The sequence below is a fragment of the Podarcis filfolensis genome (genome assembly GCF_964270895.1).
Source record: "Podarcis filfolensis genome assembly, chromosome: 8".
Taxonomy (NCBI): Eukaryota; Metazoa; Chordata; class Lepidosauria; order Squamata; family Lacertidae; genus Podarcis; species Podarcis filfolensis.
This window is the reverse complement of record NC_139611.1, coordinates 42,828,661-42,846,006: the sequence shown is the minus strand read 5'-3', so window position 1 is coordinate 42,846,006 and position 17,346 is coordinate 42,828,661. Positions and strand designations below refer to the sequence as shown.

Here is a 17,346-nt window from a genome sequence, read left to right as displayed (position 1 = left end):
GCATAGTTTCCCTTTAAACTTTCTTCCACCTTGGGTTTTCAGGCTGGGAAGATCTGCTTTCAAGGGGCAAAAGGATAGCCATGGCAACTGCTGGATTACCCGCTTGCCTACTATAGGAGCTTGCAGGATGCCTGGAACAATCTATATCCTGGAGATTTGGTGGCTATTTCCACTTCTGGCTCTGAAGTGAAAGAAGTGGGTTTGGTGACTTGTATTTGGCCATGCTCTTGAGTTGGGAATTGTTGGTGGTTAGCTTCTGAATTCATCCTTTTAATGAGTTGGGGATCTTGGTCAGCTGTTTGGATAGTGTTGTCAAACTGCAGAAAGCACCTAGTTAACTAAACATTAAAGCTGCACAGTTAAATTTCACATCACCCTTAATTGCACAGCTTCGTTCCCAAGTGGCTGAAGAATGTATAGCTCTAATCCTTGGATTTTGTGGTGTGTGTTTTTCAGAAGGCATTTCACTTTGCTAAGGGTTTGGATGCATATTCTAATTTGGAGTAGGGTTGGAAAAGAGTTCTCAGAAAAATCCTGTAGATTGCTGAATTTCTGGACATTCCTTAATAGTGCTAGTTGTGCCCTGGAAAATCTGTTCTTAGATATAGTCCTGGGTGTTGCTCACTCATTGCCTGAGCTCTTTTTGTGGTCTGCTTAGTTTCCCCCTGAGCTTTCTTACTCCATCAGAAGTACACGAGAGACCTCTGAGAAAAGAATGTAGTGTATGATGTATGTATCAGTCAGCTGGTGGTTAAGAGTTCGTCTCTATTGCTCAAGGTATAAAATTGATTCTTCTTTGAACCCTAAGTCAACTGTTGCAAAAATATGCCAGTGTTCATCCTGCTCCTTAAGCCAGGTGCATTACTGGTGTTCTCTTACTGAGTTCTGTAGAAATGGACAGAGACCTGCATTGGATGAATAAGTGTCTCCAGGCACAGTATTTCTTGTGTGTGGAAGTGTGTCAAGAGGCTGGTTGGACTTGTAGAGAAAGGCAAGAAGCAGACTGCATATGACAATGGCTTGCAGAAGGGAAAGTGTCAGGAGAATCCTTAGAGGTCTTCTAGTTTAGCGCTGATGAGCATTTGGGAGTGTCTTCTGAATGGGAGGGGTAAGCCCTTATCCTCTTAAAAAAGAAGGTGGGCAGTGGGCATTCTGCTGATGCAAAATGGGGTGACTGATGCTCTAAAGCTTCCACAATCCCAGGTAAATTTGAAGACTAAATAGGCTGGGGAGACTTGAGGCCCCTTGTCCTGTTTGGTAGAGCCCGGTTGGCTTTGTGAGCGAAAGCACATGCTTGCTGAAGGAGCCCTTGATTGTTGTGTACCCACCGTCCTTGTATCAGAGCCCCTCACTGTGCCAGACAGAACTGTAGATGTCAGGCTTTGCACAGCAAGAAGAGCAGGCGCTGAGGGAGAGATGAGCAGAGGAGCAGCAGGGCTGGGAGCTTCAAATTAACCTTCTGCTTTGTTGATGTCTAATGTGATTCTCCCCCCCCCCCATTGCATGCTAGCAAATTGAGAGCCTGATTCAATTTACATAAAGCTCTTAGGGGAGGCAGTTTGGGCCTCAGGAAGACCACACTTGGGCAGCAGTGCTCTCAGGCACATCTCAGCTATATGTTTCACACAATGGTACAGGTCTAGAAAAGAGGAAATTCAGATGCCAACCTCCAGCTTGTGGTGACTTGGGTGACAGACCAGTCATCAAGCGTGTGTGTGTGTGTGTATGTGTGTTCATAGCTATAGCCTTTTGCAAATTTGGCTTTGTCAGATTCCTTTTGACTTTACTCTATCCTTCTAAATTGACACCTTTCTTGTAAATTCTTTTGCCTTCTTACCATTCATATTTTCAAGTACTCATCAACCTTGAAAATTCAAGTTTTTGGCCTTGTCCCTACCGTGCTTGTTTGGATTAGTTTTAGATGAACGCTTGTTGTCTGTCTTCACTCTGGTGCATCAAATTTCTCTTGAGAAGGTGGTATATTGTAGCCACTGCAGGAACCTGCAGTGGAAATTGATTATGTACTAATAGCATTTGTCTATAACACTACAGGGCTGTTTGTGACGGATGCTTTCACACAACCTGACATTTCAGTTGTCAGTTACTGTGCTGTCTTCTGTGTGTGAGACAGCAGCCCCTACTACACAGTAAAAGCCCTTTAAAACCTCATTGCCAGCATTCAGCTTGTCTATTTTATTTCTAGCTACTTGCATTCCTGTGAAATTTGACAAATGTGTCTGGGTGGTAGAGAGAGGCTTCACAAGTAGCAGTGCTCATTTCTGCTCTAAGATCAGATGTAATCCTGGACTTGATAAGCCAGTTATTGAAAGCTAGTCCTGCTATTCTCCAGTCTGGCATAAGCAGCTTTCAACGCTGGTGGAAACAGCTACCAGGCAAAGTAGGACCAGGACTGGCTTCACAGTCCAGCCTGTGCATTGGTTGATCGGGAGCAGCAATGGAGGAGGAGGAGGAGTTGGGCCATTCTCATCTCTGAGTTCAGCAAGGGATGGTATTCCATGTTAGCTGGCCCCTACCAGAGCTGTAAGGGACATGGGTGGCGCTGTGGGTTAAACCACAGAGCTTAGGACTTGCCGATCAGAAGGTCGGCGGTTCGAATCCCCGCGACGGGGTGAGCTCCCGTTGCTCGGTCCCTGCTCCTGCCAACCTAGCAGTTCGAAAGCATGTCAAAGTGCAAGTAGATAAATAGGTACCACTCTGGCAGGAAGGTAAATGGCGTTTCCGTGCGCTGCTCTGGTTCGCCAGAAGCGGCTTAGTCATGCTGGCCACATGACCCAGAAGCTGTACACCAGCTCCCTCGGCCAATAAAGTGAGATGAGCGCCGCAACCCCAGAGTCGGCCACGACTGGACCTAATGGTCAGGGGTCCCTTTACCTTTTTACCAGAGCTGTGCTCATTTGGAAGGACTGGTCTTTCTGCCCTGCCTATGGGCTTAGTAGCTGTTGATGGTGGTAGTAGTCTTGGTGTTGAATTTGGTGAGAAATGCTTACTATCTTTATTCTCAGTAGCAAGGCTGGCCAACAAAATACAGTCATGCAAACAGCATGCATCTTCCTCAATAAATTTATTCCCCCACTTGGCTTCAAGGGCACATTAAATGTGGTTGTTTTCACTTGCTATCTAAAAGAAAGGGGAGGCAGGTGGTCCTTGCTGGGGTGGGGATTCCAAAGGATAGCACCAGAACAGAAAAGGCCCTTGCTCTGGTTACAGACCATGGCCTTTAACTATGACCTCAACACATAAAAGGATCCATATGGGAGTTGGTGGTATTTTAGGTATCCTGGCCTTAGAGGTCATCAGCAGTCTAAAGTCTATGCAGTTCTGTAAGTAGGGATCTAACATATTTTGAGAAGTCCCCATTAACACTGACAGCTGTGGTCTGGACCTGCTGTGTGGCTATCGTGTAGCTACGGGGCGGGGGCTAGTTGGGGTTTTTTTGCCCTGGGTGAAGCTTTCAGAAGGGTACCATTAAGGCTCCTAACCCCCAACCCCCCGTGTGTGCGCGCGCGTGTGTGCGTGCGCCAAACTGCGTTTTTGACCTGGGTGAAATATAGCCTAGTTTCACCCCTGGTGTTTGGAAACTACTTCTGAAAGCCAGGCTACTTGCATAAAACACATTGCAATTGGAAATTACCAGTGCATGGACAACTGGCAAAATCTATTCTGTCTCTTCCCCCACCCCTGAGCCACCAACTGTGGAAGCCAGTCCCTGGTTAAGGATGACAGAGAGGTTGTTGGTCACTGGCTATTCTCTCCAGCACATCATGAAGGGTTGAGTGGCTGGAGGGAGAGCCTGTATATTGCAGAGACCTCAGAGCAGAAGGCGTTTCCTGTGTGTGTATTCTCTGTGTGTGTATTGCATTATACAGGCCTAACTTGGAGCCCCTCTCCGCCCCACTCCTCCCAGAGCCTTTGACAGTAGAGGAAGAGGTACCTGCTCTTATGGGGATGGGTGTTGTTCCCAAGGGTATAGCACTTTATCCCCGCCCTCGAAATAGCTGGTAGCCATTCACTTCCATGTAAGAAAATAAATAAAATAATCTTTTTAATATTTTAAAACGTTTTAACTTTTTTTGTTGATAATTTTGATATTTTGTTTTATATTTTTGTAAACCGCTTAGAGGTTTTCTTACAAAGTATTATATATATTTTTGTTAAATAGACAAAGGAATACACTGGGAACTACTATTGGTGTGGGCTCAAAACTGTCCAGAACCTTTGGCTCCACTTGACTATGTTCCCAAGATTGCAGCTAGTTCTCTCTGCCCAAGGAATGTTGTGGGTTCCACTGAGAACCAAGCAAGGCTCCATCTTCAGAGCCCTTTTGTTTCATGGTGATGAACTTACTTTTGTGAACTTGCCTTTTATAAGCATGGATCCTCAGGTGCCTGGGTTGTGTATGCTGTTGGGCATGAGAAGTACCTTACCTGCTTTTCTTTCTGAAACATTTCTATGCATATGTGGCAGGGTGCCTGGATTTTGTAAGGAAGGGAAGATCAGTGGCAGCCACTCTGGTTCCATACATACAACTGAATGTAGTGTGGAATATGCTGCTAGGGATGTATAGACAACCACTCACTATAGTAGACTAGAGCATTAACTGTAGCTACTGTGGTGCATGGGAGAAATTTCCATGACCCAAAGTGTCTGTATATCACCAGTCATGGGTATGTACAACTAGAAATGTGGGATTTTGCAGTGAATTTTGAATAAGAAAAGTTTCTGGTATCCTGTATTCAGTAAACAAAGCTAGCAATTTTCAAGCTGCCAAGCTTGCCTATTACTGTATTTGCTATTAGAATCCATTCATTATCAGTTATAAATTGTGAAATGGAAAATTATTATAAATAGGTAGAGTACATTAGATCAGTTTAGTGTGGGGCTTCCCTTGGGATTGGTCTGAAATAATAATAATAATAATAATAATAATAATAATAATAATAATAATAAATTTATATATCACCCTATACCCGGAGGTCTCGGGGTGGTTCATAGAATAAAATCAAAATATAAAACCACAAAATGCATAATCAAAATAAAAACAACTCAATCCCCCCCCCCCCACTTTTTAAGAGGGCATAGGATGATAATCAAATCAACCAAAGGCCTGGTTAAAAAGGAAAGTTTTTGCCTGGTGCCTAAAGGTGTAAAATGAAGGCGCCAGGCAAACTTCCCTGGGGAGAGCATTCCACAGATGGGGAGCCACTGCAGAGAAGCCCGTTCTTGTGTTGCCACCCTCTGGACCTCTCAGAGAGGATGTACACGAAGGGCCTAAGAAGGGGATCTCAGGGTCCAGGTAGGTTCATATGGAAAGAGGTGGTCCTTGAGGTATTGCGGTCCTGAGCCGTTTAAAACCAGTACTTTAAATTGGGCCTGGAAGCTAATTGTTAGCCAGTGCAGTCGAACCAGGATCGGTGTAATATGCACAAACTGTCTTGCTCTGGTGAGCAACTTGGCTGCTGAATTCTGCATTAGCTGAAGTTTCTGAACTGTCTTCAGAGGCAGCCCCTACATATAATGCATTGCAGAAATCTATCCTTGAGGTTACCAGAGTACAGTGGTACCTTGGGTTACATACGCTTCAGGTTACAGACTCCGCTAACCCAGAAATAGTACCTCGGGTTAAGAACTTTGCTTCAGGATGAGAACAGAAATCGTGTGGCAGCAGCAGGAGGCCCCATTAACTAAAGTGGTGCTTCAGGTTAAGAACAGTTTCAGGTTAAGAACGGACCTCTGGAATGATTTACTGCATGTAATGCGTTAAAAGAAAATGTGATGAAAATGATGTATAGATGGTACATTACACCAGTAAAGTTAGCAAAAATGTATAAAGTAAGTAATAAATGTTGGAAATGTAAGGAAAAAGAGGGAACATTTTATCACATGTGGTGGGAATGTAAAAAGGTGAAAGGCTTCTGGGAGATGATATATAATGAATTGAAACAAAATGTTGAAATGTACATTTATAAAGAAACCAGAAGCATTTCTCTTGGGTATTGTTGGAAACGATATAAATAAAAAGGAAAGTAAGCTTTTTTTATATGCAGTAATAGCAGCAAGAATACTATTGGCCCAAAAATGGAAGCAAGAAGAATTGAAGAATGGAGGATGAAATTAATGGACTATGCGGAACTTGATAAACTAACGGGAAGGATCCAAAACCGGCGGGACCAGAAGTTTACCGAGGACTGGAGTAAATTTACGGATTATCTGAAAAGTATTTGCGATTACCAGATGACGTTTGTAGGTCTGCAAGAAGCTCTGTGAGGATTAATATTAGAAACATTGCAAAAATGAAGAAGGAGATGGGATATGTTAAAAACATAAAGGCAATATTAAGTTAGGAAATGCGTAAGAGGTGAATAAGATGGAGGATTATCAGAGGTGCTGATGGAAGTCCAATAAGAATGTATTTGTGATAAATTGTGTGGTATGTTTTATAATTTTGTATTTTAAAACCAATAAAAATAAAAAAATAAAAAAAGAATGGACCTCCGGAACGAATTAAGTACTTAACCCAAGGTACCACTGTATAGGCAACTGCAGTTTAGCTATCCCTGTCCAGATAGGGACGTGGCTGGGCCACCAACTGAAGCTGATGGAAGGCACTGTGGGCCACTGAGGCCACCTGAGCCTCAAGTGACAGCAAAGGATCCAGGAGTACTCCCAAGCTACGAACCTGCTCCTTCAGAGGAAGTGTAACCCCATCAAGAGCAGGCGATCTTCCACACATCCGGTCTAGGGAATCACCCACTAACAGTGCCTCAGTCTTATCTGGATTGAGTTTCAGTTTGTTGGCTCTCATCCAGTCCATTACTGAGGCAAGACACCAGTCCAGCATTTCCACTGCCTCACCTGCAGATGGAAAGGAGAAATAGAGCTGAATGTCACCAAGCATACTGCTGACAATGTACTCCAAACCCCCGGATAACCCTACCTAGCGGTTTCATGTAGATGTTAAACAACATGTGGGGTTCCGCCGAGCTCAGACCTATTCCCTATTGAAGGTTCCATGGGGCTAAAAAGCATTCCCCAAGCAACACCCTCTGCGAACAACCATCCAAGCAGGACTGGAACCACTGCAAAGCAGTGCCACCCACCCTTCGTTCACACAGACGCTCCAGAAGGATACCGTGGTTGATGGTATCAAAAGCCGCTGAGAGTCTGAGAAGAATTAACATGGACATGTTTTCCTTGTCTCTCGACAGAGGTAATCATACAGGGTGAGCAAAGCAGTTTCTGTACCAAAACCGGGCCTAAACCCTGATTGAAATGGATCCAGAAAATCAGTTTTGTCCAAAAGCACCTGGATATGGTTTGTAGCTGGTGGAGAATCCTATAACCAGGTTGTTGAGTGGGGCACGTGGATGTGCACATATTACATCTATGCTGAGGGAACTGCAGTGGCTGCCGATAAGCCATGTTCAAGGTCTTCTTGTTAACGTATAATGAACAGTTCTGGACAAGGTTACCTAAAATGTCGCATGTAGACCTGTAAAACACTTAGGTTATCTGGAGAAATTCTTATCATGGGTAGTGTACCCTATAGCATATCATAGGGTAGTGACCCGCCAAGTATGCATTTTCTGCTGTTGCCTCTGAACTACAACATGTGCTTCCCACCTCTGTATGTGAAGCAGCAACCAGCAGTTGCTTCAGTTTTCTTGTTAAACACATATCCCCCCCCCCCCCGGCTTTCTGTGACCTTGGAATCAGAACTTGTTTTTAATTGTTAGAATTCCTCGAATTCCTGTTTTTTGTTTTTATATGCTTTAAGACTACTGCTTTACCAGTTTTATGCTGTATTTTTGTTTTAGTTATACTGTTTATTGTATTTATGTTGTGTACTGCTTAGAGATTTTTTAAAAAAGTAAGCAGTTTATAAATGCTTTAAAAAAATTCTATGGAAAAATGAAGCACTGGATTTTTTACTGTCCCACATTGCTGCATAAGCAATACTTGTAACTGAGAATGATCCTTATCTACATTTTTTTTTAAAGGGCCCTGCCCATCTCCAGTGACTTCATCAGCTGGAGCTGTAATTCCCAAGATTTCTCCCTCTGGGAACACTTGAGTGGCCTGAAAAAATGGTTTTGGAGTCAGAGCAGCACAAGTTTCCTTTTTGTATCAACTGTGGATTCTGGCCTCCTAATAAAGGAGTCATGTCGCCCTTCCTCTTTCATCTCTCTAGTCCAGCCACCCTTATATTTCTACTCTTATGGGGCTTTTTCAGGGGAATCATTAAGCAAAAGATACTTGAAGCTGTAGTTTAATTGATCTTTATTTTGATGGGAGGGGAAGAATATATATTTCCCAGCGGTGCTCAAGTCACCTTGGATCACCTTTGTGGTCAGAGTAGCTGGTTCTGGCAATGAATCTGTGGGATTGTTATGATTAGAAAAATAGGTATAGGTCTTGGGAGCCTTGAGCCTGTGGGCAAAGCTCAAAAGTAGCTGGAGAGCAAATAGGCTATTAGGATGTCTGTTGAATACAGTCCCAAACAAGACAAAAGCGTCTAAACACAGCATAAGAAACTATATACTCCCTGATAAAATGCACCTCTGCTCTTCCTTGCTTTAGTGCTGTTGTGGTTTGACAATTATAGAGTGCCAGTAGGGGACTAGGCAGTCTGCACGCCCTGGCAGTGGCATGGGGTGCATCCAGGTGCACTGTTGGCACTTTTGGGTTCTGTACAATGCATGGAGAATCATCGCTATAATACCTTCCAGTCTAATAACTTAGTTATGCATTAGAAAGCAGGACAGCCTCTATTTCAGTGACAGATTCTGACATGAGATGATGGAACTGCAAAAATCTTTTTGTTTCTTTCTCCCTGCTGGATTTGTGTAGGTTGACACCTCACACAATCTTGGATCACAAGAGGGAAGTATTGTGAGCTGCAGGACTCCACAGGAACGTCACAGTGAAAAGGGGCCCTTCTTTAGGGGTCTGGGTTAGGTGATTTACCTTTGTGTTGTTCACACACATTTTCCTGCAAGGTGGGTCCAGTGTAATGAAGTCATGTGGCCCTGTTCCAGACTTTGTTGTGCTTTCTCTTCTTAAGTTTTTCTTGAGAGACATTTCATTTGCTCACTAAAAGCAATTGCTACAAGAGAGTAAGCACGCTCCTCCCCCATGTTGGACAGAGGTATCCTGCCAAGTAGAGGCGAGGGCCCTGCTCTTGCACACATGAACATTCTCTTCAGGAGGTATGGGGCACTTCCCCTTAGAGTTTGTACTCTGTTCAGTTTCTCTGAAATGAACATTGGGGGGGGTTTAGGGGGTGGGGGCAATACATGGCTCTTCTGAATAGAGTGCCCTCATTGATATCTGTTGCCTTAGGTCTCTTGGGAGGGAACTAGCAGGGAACTGTAGGGTAGGAGATTGCTTGGATTGGGTGAGGGCTGTGGAGTGTTTGCCCAGTTCAGCTTGTGGTTGGGGAGGGCAGGGCTAGATGCTATGTGGTTGTCAGCTGCCATGCTTCCTAGATTGTCTCCTTTCTCTGGGCCTGTGTTAGAGATGGCTGACTCAGTGGCTGTTCCTGAATTTTGAAAAGCTTCCTTTTGTATCAGCTTCTTGTAGCTCTCCCCCCCCCCCCCCAAGTATATTTGAGAGTTGGGACAACTTTTTCCTTGCTTTACATAGAGGTAAAAAAACTACATTCAACCCCCACAGAAGCAAGCCTTCCTCAGTTTTGTGGGACATGTGGCTTAGTCTAGTGTCAGAGTCAGTCAGGAAGCATAGGTAGTGCTATGTGATGGCAACAGCAAGAAACCTGACTTGAGACGTGTCATGTTAGTTGAAACTATTTCTTTGGAGGGTGCAGTTTGAGGTGGGGGGAACTTTCTAAGAAGGAGAAAGGGCCCCAGGCAGTTGAAAGTACAGTGGTACCTCGGGTTACCTACGCTTCAGGTTACATACACTTCAGGTTACAGACTCTTCTAACCCAGAAATAGTGCTTCAGGATAAGAACAGAAATTGTGCTCTGGCGGCGCGGCAGCAGCAGGAGACCCCATTAGCTAAAGTGGTGCTTCAACTTAAGAACAGTTTCAGGTTAAGTACGAACCTCCGGAACGAATTAAGTACTTAACCTGAGGTACCACTGTACCATTTATCTGAAAGTCTGCAAAGTTTATCAATGTGACTTGGGGTTGAGCAACTCTTCTATCCCTCCCCGCCCTGCTGTTGCCCGTTTTTCGAGGGTGGGATACACAATAACTAATGAAATGCCTTTAATGTAAGAGCCTCCAGAGAGGCAGCAGCTTCCTCTGGGAATTTTGAAGCACGTAACTTCTGCATCATTGGGCCTCAGGACAAACACTCTTCCTTTCTGCCTTTAGCCTCAGTCAAAGAACTTTCTTTCCCAAAACAATGGGGAGGGGGTGTCAGTTCCCATCATTTCCAGTTATTACGACAAGGCGGCATGTGGGAGGGCTGCCTTGCTTTGCAGACTAGGGAGGACATCTGTGTGCCTGGGAACATCTCATTGGCTGTCTGTCCTAGGCTTGTGCAAGAACCTGATCTTTCTGGGCCTTCATTTGGTTGCAGCACTCTCTTAGCAAAAACGTCTCACATGTGTGGTTTTGAATGTTGCTGTCTCCTGGAAGGCTGATGCTATGCCAAAAAAAGCTTGTTTGTGGCGGGGGGGGGGGGGAGAGCTTGGGCCTTGTCACAGGAGTTGGGTTGGTGTTTATGCATGGTGAAGTGGCAGTAGGGATGGCAGGATTTTCATTTCATGCTGTTTTCCTTTTCTACCCAGCCACTGTTTGCTGCCTCTGATCTTTGATCTTGCAGTTAAATTATCCCCCCCCCCCCCCGCTTCCATTAGCTCAGTATTGTGGTGGTTCAGACTTGACTGCACATGAGAATTTCAGTTGTGTGAAAGTTGAGTGGATGTGCCATAGAGAAAAGTTTTGAAGGGCTTGTAGAGCTAACCAGCAGTAGTTACCGAGACATAAACAAGGACTTAGGGTTGGTGCATCCTTCTCTATTCTGAGAAGTGAATTGCAGATAAAAAGAATAGAATCATAAAGCTGAAGGAAGCCTTGTAGCCCATCTAATCCTGCTCCCTGCTTGTTGCAGGAAATGCAGGGATCTAGAGCAGGGCAGTCCAAGTTTTCATACCAAGTGGGCTGTAATAGTACTTCAACCTTGAACCCATACATGGGAAGTATGTGGCTAAAATTTGACAGGCCCCCCCAGCCCTTCCCAAAGCCTGATAGGAGAGGTGCTGAGCTTTGGGAAGGAGGTGTGAGGCTCTGACAGGGTCCTAGAGCCCTCACACCTCCTCCCCGAAAGGCAGCAGTGTGCTAAGTAGGCTCTCCTGCTTTGTGGAGCCCATTTTGCTCCCTGGTATACTCCAGAGCTTAGAGTGAGGAAACAGGCCTGGAGATGGCTTGAATGTGAGTGGAAGAAAATGCAATCAAATGCTGGTGAAAGCTCATCATCAAATCTACCTACTGGCAATGAGGCCATTGCATCCTCATTGTGCTGTTTGACAGCTTTTCTGGGTAGTATGGGGCCTGTTACAGTCTGGTCTGAAGGAGGAAGTAGAACTGATGGCAGCTTGCTGTGACCTGTTTCCAAAGCATTTTGAGGGGGGGGGGGAATCACTTGCATCCACTGGGATCTTGACTCCGCTGTTAAAGCAGATGAATATCAAATGGTGTCTAGAGTCCAGTCCTGTTGTGTTTGATGAGTTTCAGTTAGTAAGGCTTGAAGATGTGGACAAGGTGCATGCTTCAGTCAGGGCAACCAGTTGTGCTCTGGACCATTACCTCTCTTGGCTAAAAAAAAAACTAGCAGGGAGGGGACAACTGGCTAGGCCAGAGAGGTGATTAATACCTCCCTGAAAGATGGGGTGGTCCCTACCTGTCTGAAGGAGGCAGTGGTGAAACCACTCCTTAAGAAATCCTCCCTGGACTTGGAAAATCTAAAATTACCAACCAGTTGCTAATCTCCCCTTCTTGAGCAAGGTTATTGCATTGGTGGTCGTGGACCAGATCTAGGCGCTTTTGACAGAAACAGATCTAGGAGCTTTTGGTAGAAACATTTCAATCTGAGTTTAGGCCTGGTTTTGGCACAGAAACTGCTTTGGTCACCCTGTATTATGACCTCTGTTGGGGTAAAGACATGGAAAATGTGTCCCTCTTTATTCTCCTCAACCTCTCAGTGGCATTTGATACCATTGACCATGATATACTTCTGGAGTGGCTGTCCAAGTTAGGGATGGGAGGCACTGCTTTGTGTGGTTCTGGTCCTACTTAGATGGTCATTACCAGAGGGTGATGCTTGGGGAGTGCTCTTCAGACCTGTGGAACCTTCAATGCGGGGTTCCTCATGGTTCAATTTTATACCCTATGCTGTTGAACATCTACATGAAACCACTGAGTGGAGTTCTGGAGTACATTGTCAGCAATGTGCTGATGACATACAGCTCTATTTCTCCTTTACATCTGCAGGTGTGGCAGTGGATGTGCTGAACCGTTGCTTTGCCTGGATAATGGACTGGATGAGAGCCAACAAAACTGAAGCTCAATCCAGTTAAGACTGAAACACTGCTAGTGGGTGGTTCCCTAGACTGGATGGCTGGGAGGGGGTTACACTCCCTCTGAAGTGGCAGGTACGTTGCTTGGGGGTACTTCTGGATCCTTTGCTGTTGCTTGAGGCTTCAGTGGCTTCAGTGGCATGGAGTGTCTTCCATCAGCTTCAGTTGGTGGCCCAGCTGTGCCCCTATCTGGACAGGAGTAGCCTAACTACTGTTGGCTATGCTCTGGTAATCTCTAGGTTAGAATATTGCAACTCATTATATGTAGCTCTGCCTCTGAATATGGTTTGGAAACTACAGCTGATGGGCCGGTTGCTGGTTCCATAAACGCGTCCTCAGTGCCACCACCCTGTAAAAAGCATTATTGAGTAAAGCTGTCTGGACAACCTGCTAAGGCAGAAAATAACACAATAAAATTCAAAACGGTAACAAATAATTGCATATTTATTCAAAATCCAATTAAAACTATTAATTTTAATTCAACAAAATAGATGAACCTGATCCAGTGATACCAGCTTTTTGAAGTTCGATAATCATTCCCTGTCATTCCCTTGCCTCTTAGTGCCACCCTAGGTAAACAAACCGCTCCCCAGGGGGCTGCAGCCCCCACTTTCATAACCCACTGCTCTAAATGGTGGCCTATAAATATTTTTAAATTGTAAAAGTGCAAACAGTCTAGAGCTCCTTTTCTGTTGTGGCGCCCTTGTGTAGGAACCATATTCTGTTTGAGTTACAGCAACCCCCACATTGATAGTATTTCAGTGCCTCCTGACAACTCCTTTGCTTTCCCAAGCTTTTGCTGTCAATTAGCACCATTTCGTTCTTAATCTGTTTGCTTTGGATTTACTACTTTATGGTGGTTGTTATAAACATGTTGATTTTACTGTAATTTTACATTGTGCTGTCCAGTTGTATGCTTTGTAATTTTAAAAGGAAAAGTGTTATAAAATATTTTAAACAAATAAATAAATAATAACATATTTTGAAAAAAAATAATGCAACAGCACAGAACAAGAGCTCCAGTCGGTAATAAACTACTGGAGCTTACAAAAATTAAAAACTAGAAGTCAGCAGTGCTTTAAAAGTTCTTTGCCTAGTGCTGAAATGACAGCAAAGTAGGAGCCATGTAAGCCTCCCTTGGGACAGTTAACGAATCCTGAAAAGCACTCTTTCATTTGCTACCTGCTTTACTTCAGATGGAGGACACATCCAGAGAAGGCTCTTGGATGTACATTTTGGCACACGGGTGTATTGATATGAGAGAAGATGGTCTGGTAGCTACCTGAGTCCTGTACCATGTAGGTCTTGTGTCAGTATTATTAATTGAGCCTGGAGGTGAACAGGAAGCCAATGAAGTGGGTGGGATAAGAACCCACCTCCTGGGTCTTGTTGACATTGTAGCAACTGCATTCTGAGTTAATTGAAGTTTCTATTTTGTCTTCAAGGCAGCCCTACAGAGAATGCATTACAGTAATCCAACCTGGATTCAATAATTTGGCTATTGAGGAATGTGACAGGCTGCCTATTGAAAAGGGCAGATCAGTTTGTTCATATTTCCCCTTCAACTGACTGCCATTTAGTTTCCATGCCCAGTTCAAAGTGCTGATTATGGGTGCTGATTTTCTCAGGGAATGTCTCCTTCCATGTGAGTTTCTGACTCTTAAGATGTCTAAGGAGGTCCAGCTCTACTTTCCACTACAGTCATACTTCAGGTTACAGACGCTTCAGGTTGCGTTTTTTCAGGTTGCGGACCGCCGAAACCCAGAAGTACTGGAACAGGTTTCGACAATCGCGCATGCACAGAAGCGCTAAATCATGCTTTGCGCATGTGCAGAAACACTGAATCCCAACCCATGCATGCGCAGACGCGCTGCTGCGGGTTGCGGATGTGCGTCCCGCACGGATCACGTTTGCAACCCACTGCATATGAAGAAGTTAGGCAAACCTCTGCAATTAACAGGACGTTTTCTGTGGCGGCCCTGACATTCTGAAACTCTGTTGCAGGAGCAGTTTGTTTCAACCACCTCCGTGCTTTCCTTGCAGAGCCAGTTGAAGGATATTGTTTTCCAGAGTCTCTTTAATTTCTGCTGCTGATGCTTGTTCTACTTTTGTTTTGATGCATTAGATCTTGCTGTTAGTTTTACTAGGATTGGTTTTGTGATTGATATGTTTGTGAGTTGCTAGTTATACTGTGTTAACCTGTTAACTGCCATGACTTTTTTATACACATGTTTCTATATAAGTAAAATTTGTTCAGAGCAAACTAAAACAATCTGACTCCATTTTTTTTTCAATTTAGCTTTTAAATAATTGCAGTTCAGGACCAAGCAAACTGTATCCTCCTGTCGCTGCCTTTAAAGCAAGGGAGAACAGAGCCCAGGCTTGTGGGATGTACCAGAGCCCCAAGAGCCATCAACTGGAGCCACATGCAAAAAACAAAGTTGAAATCAAAATAGATGATGCCTCTGTGCAGGTGCTGAGCATACAACCTTGTTTCGTCACCGGAAGTGAGCTAAGCTTACCATCTTCTCACCTTCCAAGCCTCATCCATTTCTACAGTCTAATTTAGGGTGGTTTGGAGTCATTTGTTGCCACTCTTAAACAGGTGGGATTCTTAGCTGAGCTATTGCAAATCACCCAGAAAACTACCAGTAGATCCCAGTCGACATTCTTTCCACTCATGCTCTAAATGGTGGAAGTGATTGTTTCTAGGAAAAACACAGGAGTCCAACACACTCTTACCTGGCAAAGGTGTGTTGTCTTCTGCTGTCCTGACAATAAGCAGCCTTGGGTTGAGGATTTAAAAAACAAAACCTAGAGAACTCAGTGAAAGGCTTTATCATCCGTGTTTCTGTGTGCTTATACTGGTAAGATTATACCAGGTAAGATGATAGAAATTTTGCTTTTTCTGAAAACTTTAGGGCACCCCATCCCTTAAATACCAAGTCTGAAGCAACACTGCTTTTGTGATCAGCACCAGGTTTCCCTTTGGACTGTGAGCTTCATGTTATGCTGCCACCTGCAAAATGGGACCAGCTGTCTCTGGAAGCCTGAGGCAAGGGGTGGGACTTGCCTACAACCTATGGAGAGCCCAGTGAATCAGTAGATTTTGGTGTCTGTGGTCAAAAGGTGAACTTTTTTTTTGGAAAAAAATTAATCACTTGGGCAAATAGCAGTGATACAATAAAAAAATCTTCAATTGGAATAGAATAGAAATACTCTTACTAGTGATTACAAGATTAGCAAGATTCTGACTGCTTTATTCATCACAGCTTAGCTTTGTCTATTCTTCATGACCACCTTTTCACCTTCTGATGGTGAAATGAATTTGTAGAACACTTTCCGGAGAAACTGCCATGTAGGGAATTCTTGCCTAGTCCTGCCCCAGCAGAAGCTCTCCCAATCTTGCATTTCCTGTTTTTGCAGAGTAGCCTGGCTAATCTGTTGCAACCAAAATAGAAGGGTTGTAGCCGTTCTCAAACCCATTTTGGTGCTTGGTGTATAGAGGCTAGTCTGTTGAGGTATAGAATCATAGAATCGTATGTCCCAGCCCTCTTTGTACCGGTACTTTTCCTCTTCTTGGTATCCTGTGCAATTGCCTTGTGCTTCTGTTTGCACAGATGTGAGCCCCTCCCCTTCCCTCCCTCCCTTTTGAGGAAGTTGGCAGGCTGCCTCCTTTCAATGACCCACCTAGAGCTGCTGTCCAGAGTAGATTTGTATATGCTAATGGCCTTGACTTGTCCTAGCTTGTTTGTAGTGATTTGTGACTGCATTTATATGCAAATACTAACAACTTGCTGCTGAGTTAATTGGTGCTTTTCTTTTTGCTTCCTACAGCTTTGGGAAAGGGTTGGTTTCTTTTTATTCCAACCCTCTCTGGCTCTATAAAGATATGTATCTACCACAGTGAGGCTGAGGGTAGATAGGGATAACCCCTGAACACATGAGAGGTGGTTTGCAGGAAGCTCCTCCTGTCACCCTCTTGCAACTATTTTGTGTGTGTGTGTGTGTGTGTGTGTGTGTGTGTGTGTGTGTTAACACACTGAGCTTTCAAGCATGGCTGGAGTTTATGGAGAGTTTAGTTTTTGAGAGAGAGAAAGAGTCTATCTATATCTATCTATCCCTCCATCTATCTATCTGTGTCTGTAGTGTGTTGCCCTGGATTAGGAGAGACAGCTAAATGGTTGCAGGAACTTAATGCCTTGGAAAGCATTGGCCTTTATGTGCTTCCTCACAAAAATGGTACATATTATTTAGGGGATTGAGTAGTCCCGTCCCGTTCCCAATCTTTGCTTTGGGCTTTTAAAAAATATGTATGTATATTCCCCCGCCTTAATATACAGTTCTTCACCCAAAATCAGATTCACAAATAAAAGTGTAAAATATGCAACAACAAATAAAATATGTTAAAATCACAAAAACCTCATTACTTCAGAACAATCCCAAGGCAATACATTCTACTAAATGGGTTCATCTAAAATATTAAAAAACCAAATTAACCAACATCATTAGGAGGTACCAAAATCTTCAGTAAACAGCAAAGCTGAGCTCACCTCCAGAGCAGGGAATTCTACAAGAAGAGTGCCAAGGTTGAGCAGGCATTTACTCAGGTCACCACTCCCTGCCACCCAGCCCTGCTTCCCAATAGTTGGTCCTTGAGAAATGGTTGGGGAGGAGGCAGCTGTATAATTATACTTTCCCTATCACCCCCAGTTATTAGATTGCTCCCCCTCAGATTTTCTTTGGACAGGAGCAGCTGCGATTCTGAAGCCAATCATGCT

At 44.1% G+C, this 17,346-nt stretch overlaps 1 protein-coding gene across 20 annotated transcripts in view; it reads left to right on the top strand.

The window, feature by feature from the left end:
- The window catches only part of ZFHX3 (zinc finger homeobox 3), a 257,142-nt gene that overhangs the window by 90,657 nt on the left and 149,139 nt on the right, over positions 1 to 17,346 (top strand). For 15 of the 20 annotated variants that reach the window (XM_083626176.1, XM_083626174.1, XM_083626161.1 and 12 more), the window contains one exon: positions 12,480 to 12,640. The exons of the other annotated variants lie outside the window; for them this stretch is intronic. The gene's annotated coding sequence lies outside the window, so the exon portion shown is untranslated. The remainder of the gene's footprint in view (positions 1 to 12,479; positions 12,641 to 17,346) is intronic. 20 annotated transcript variants of the gene reach the window in all.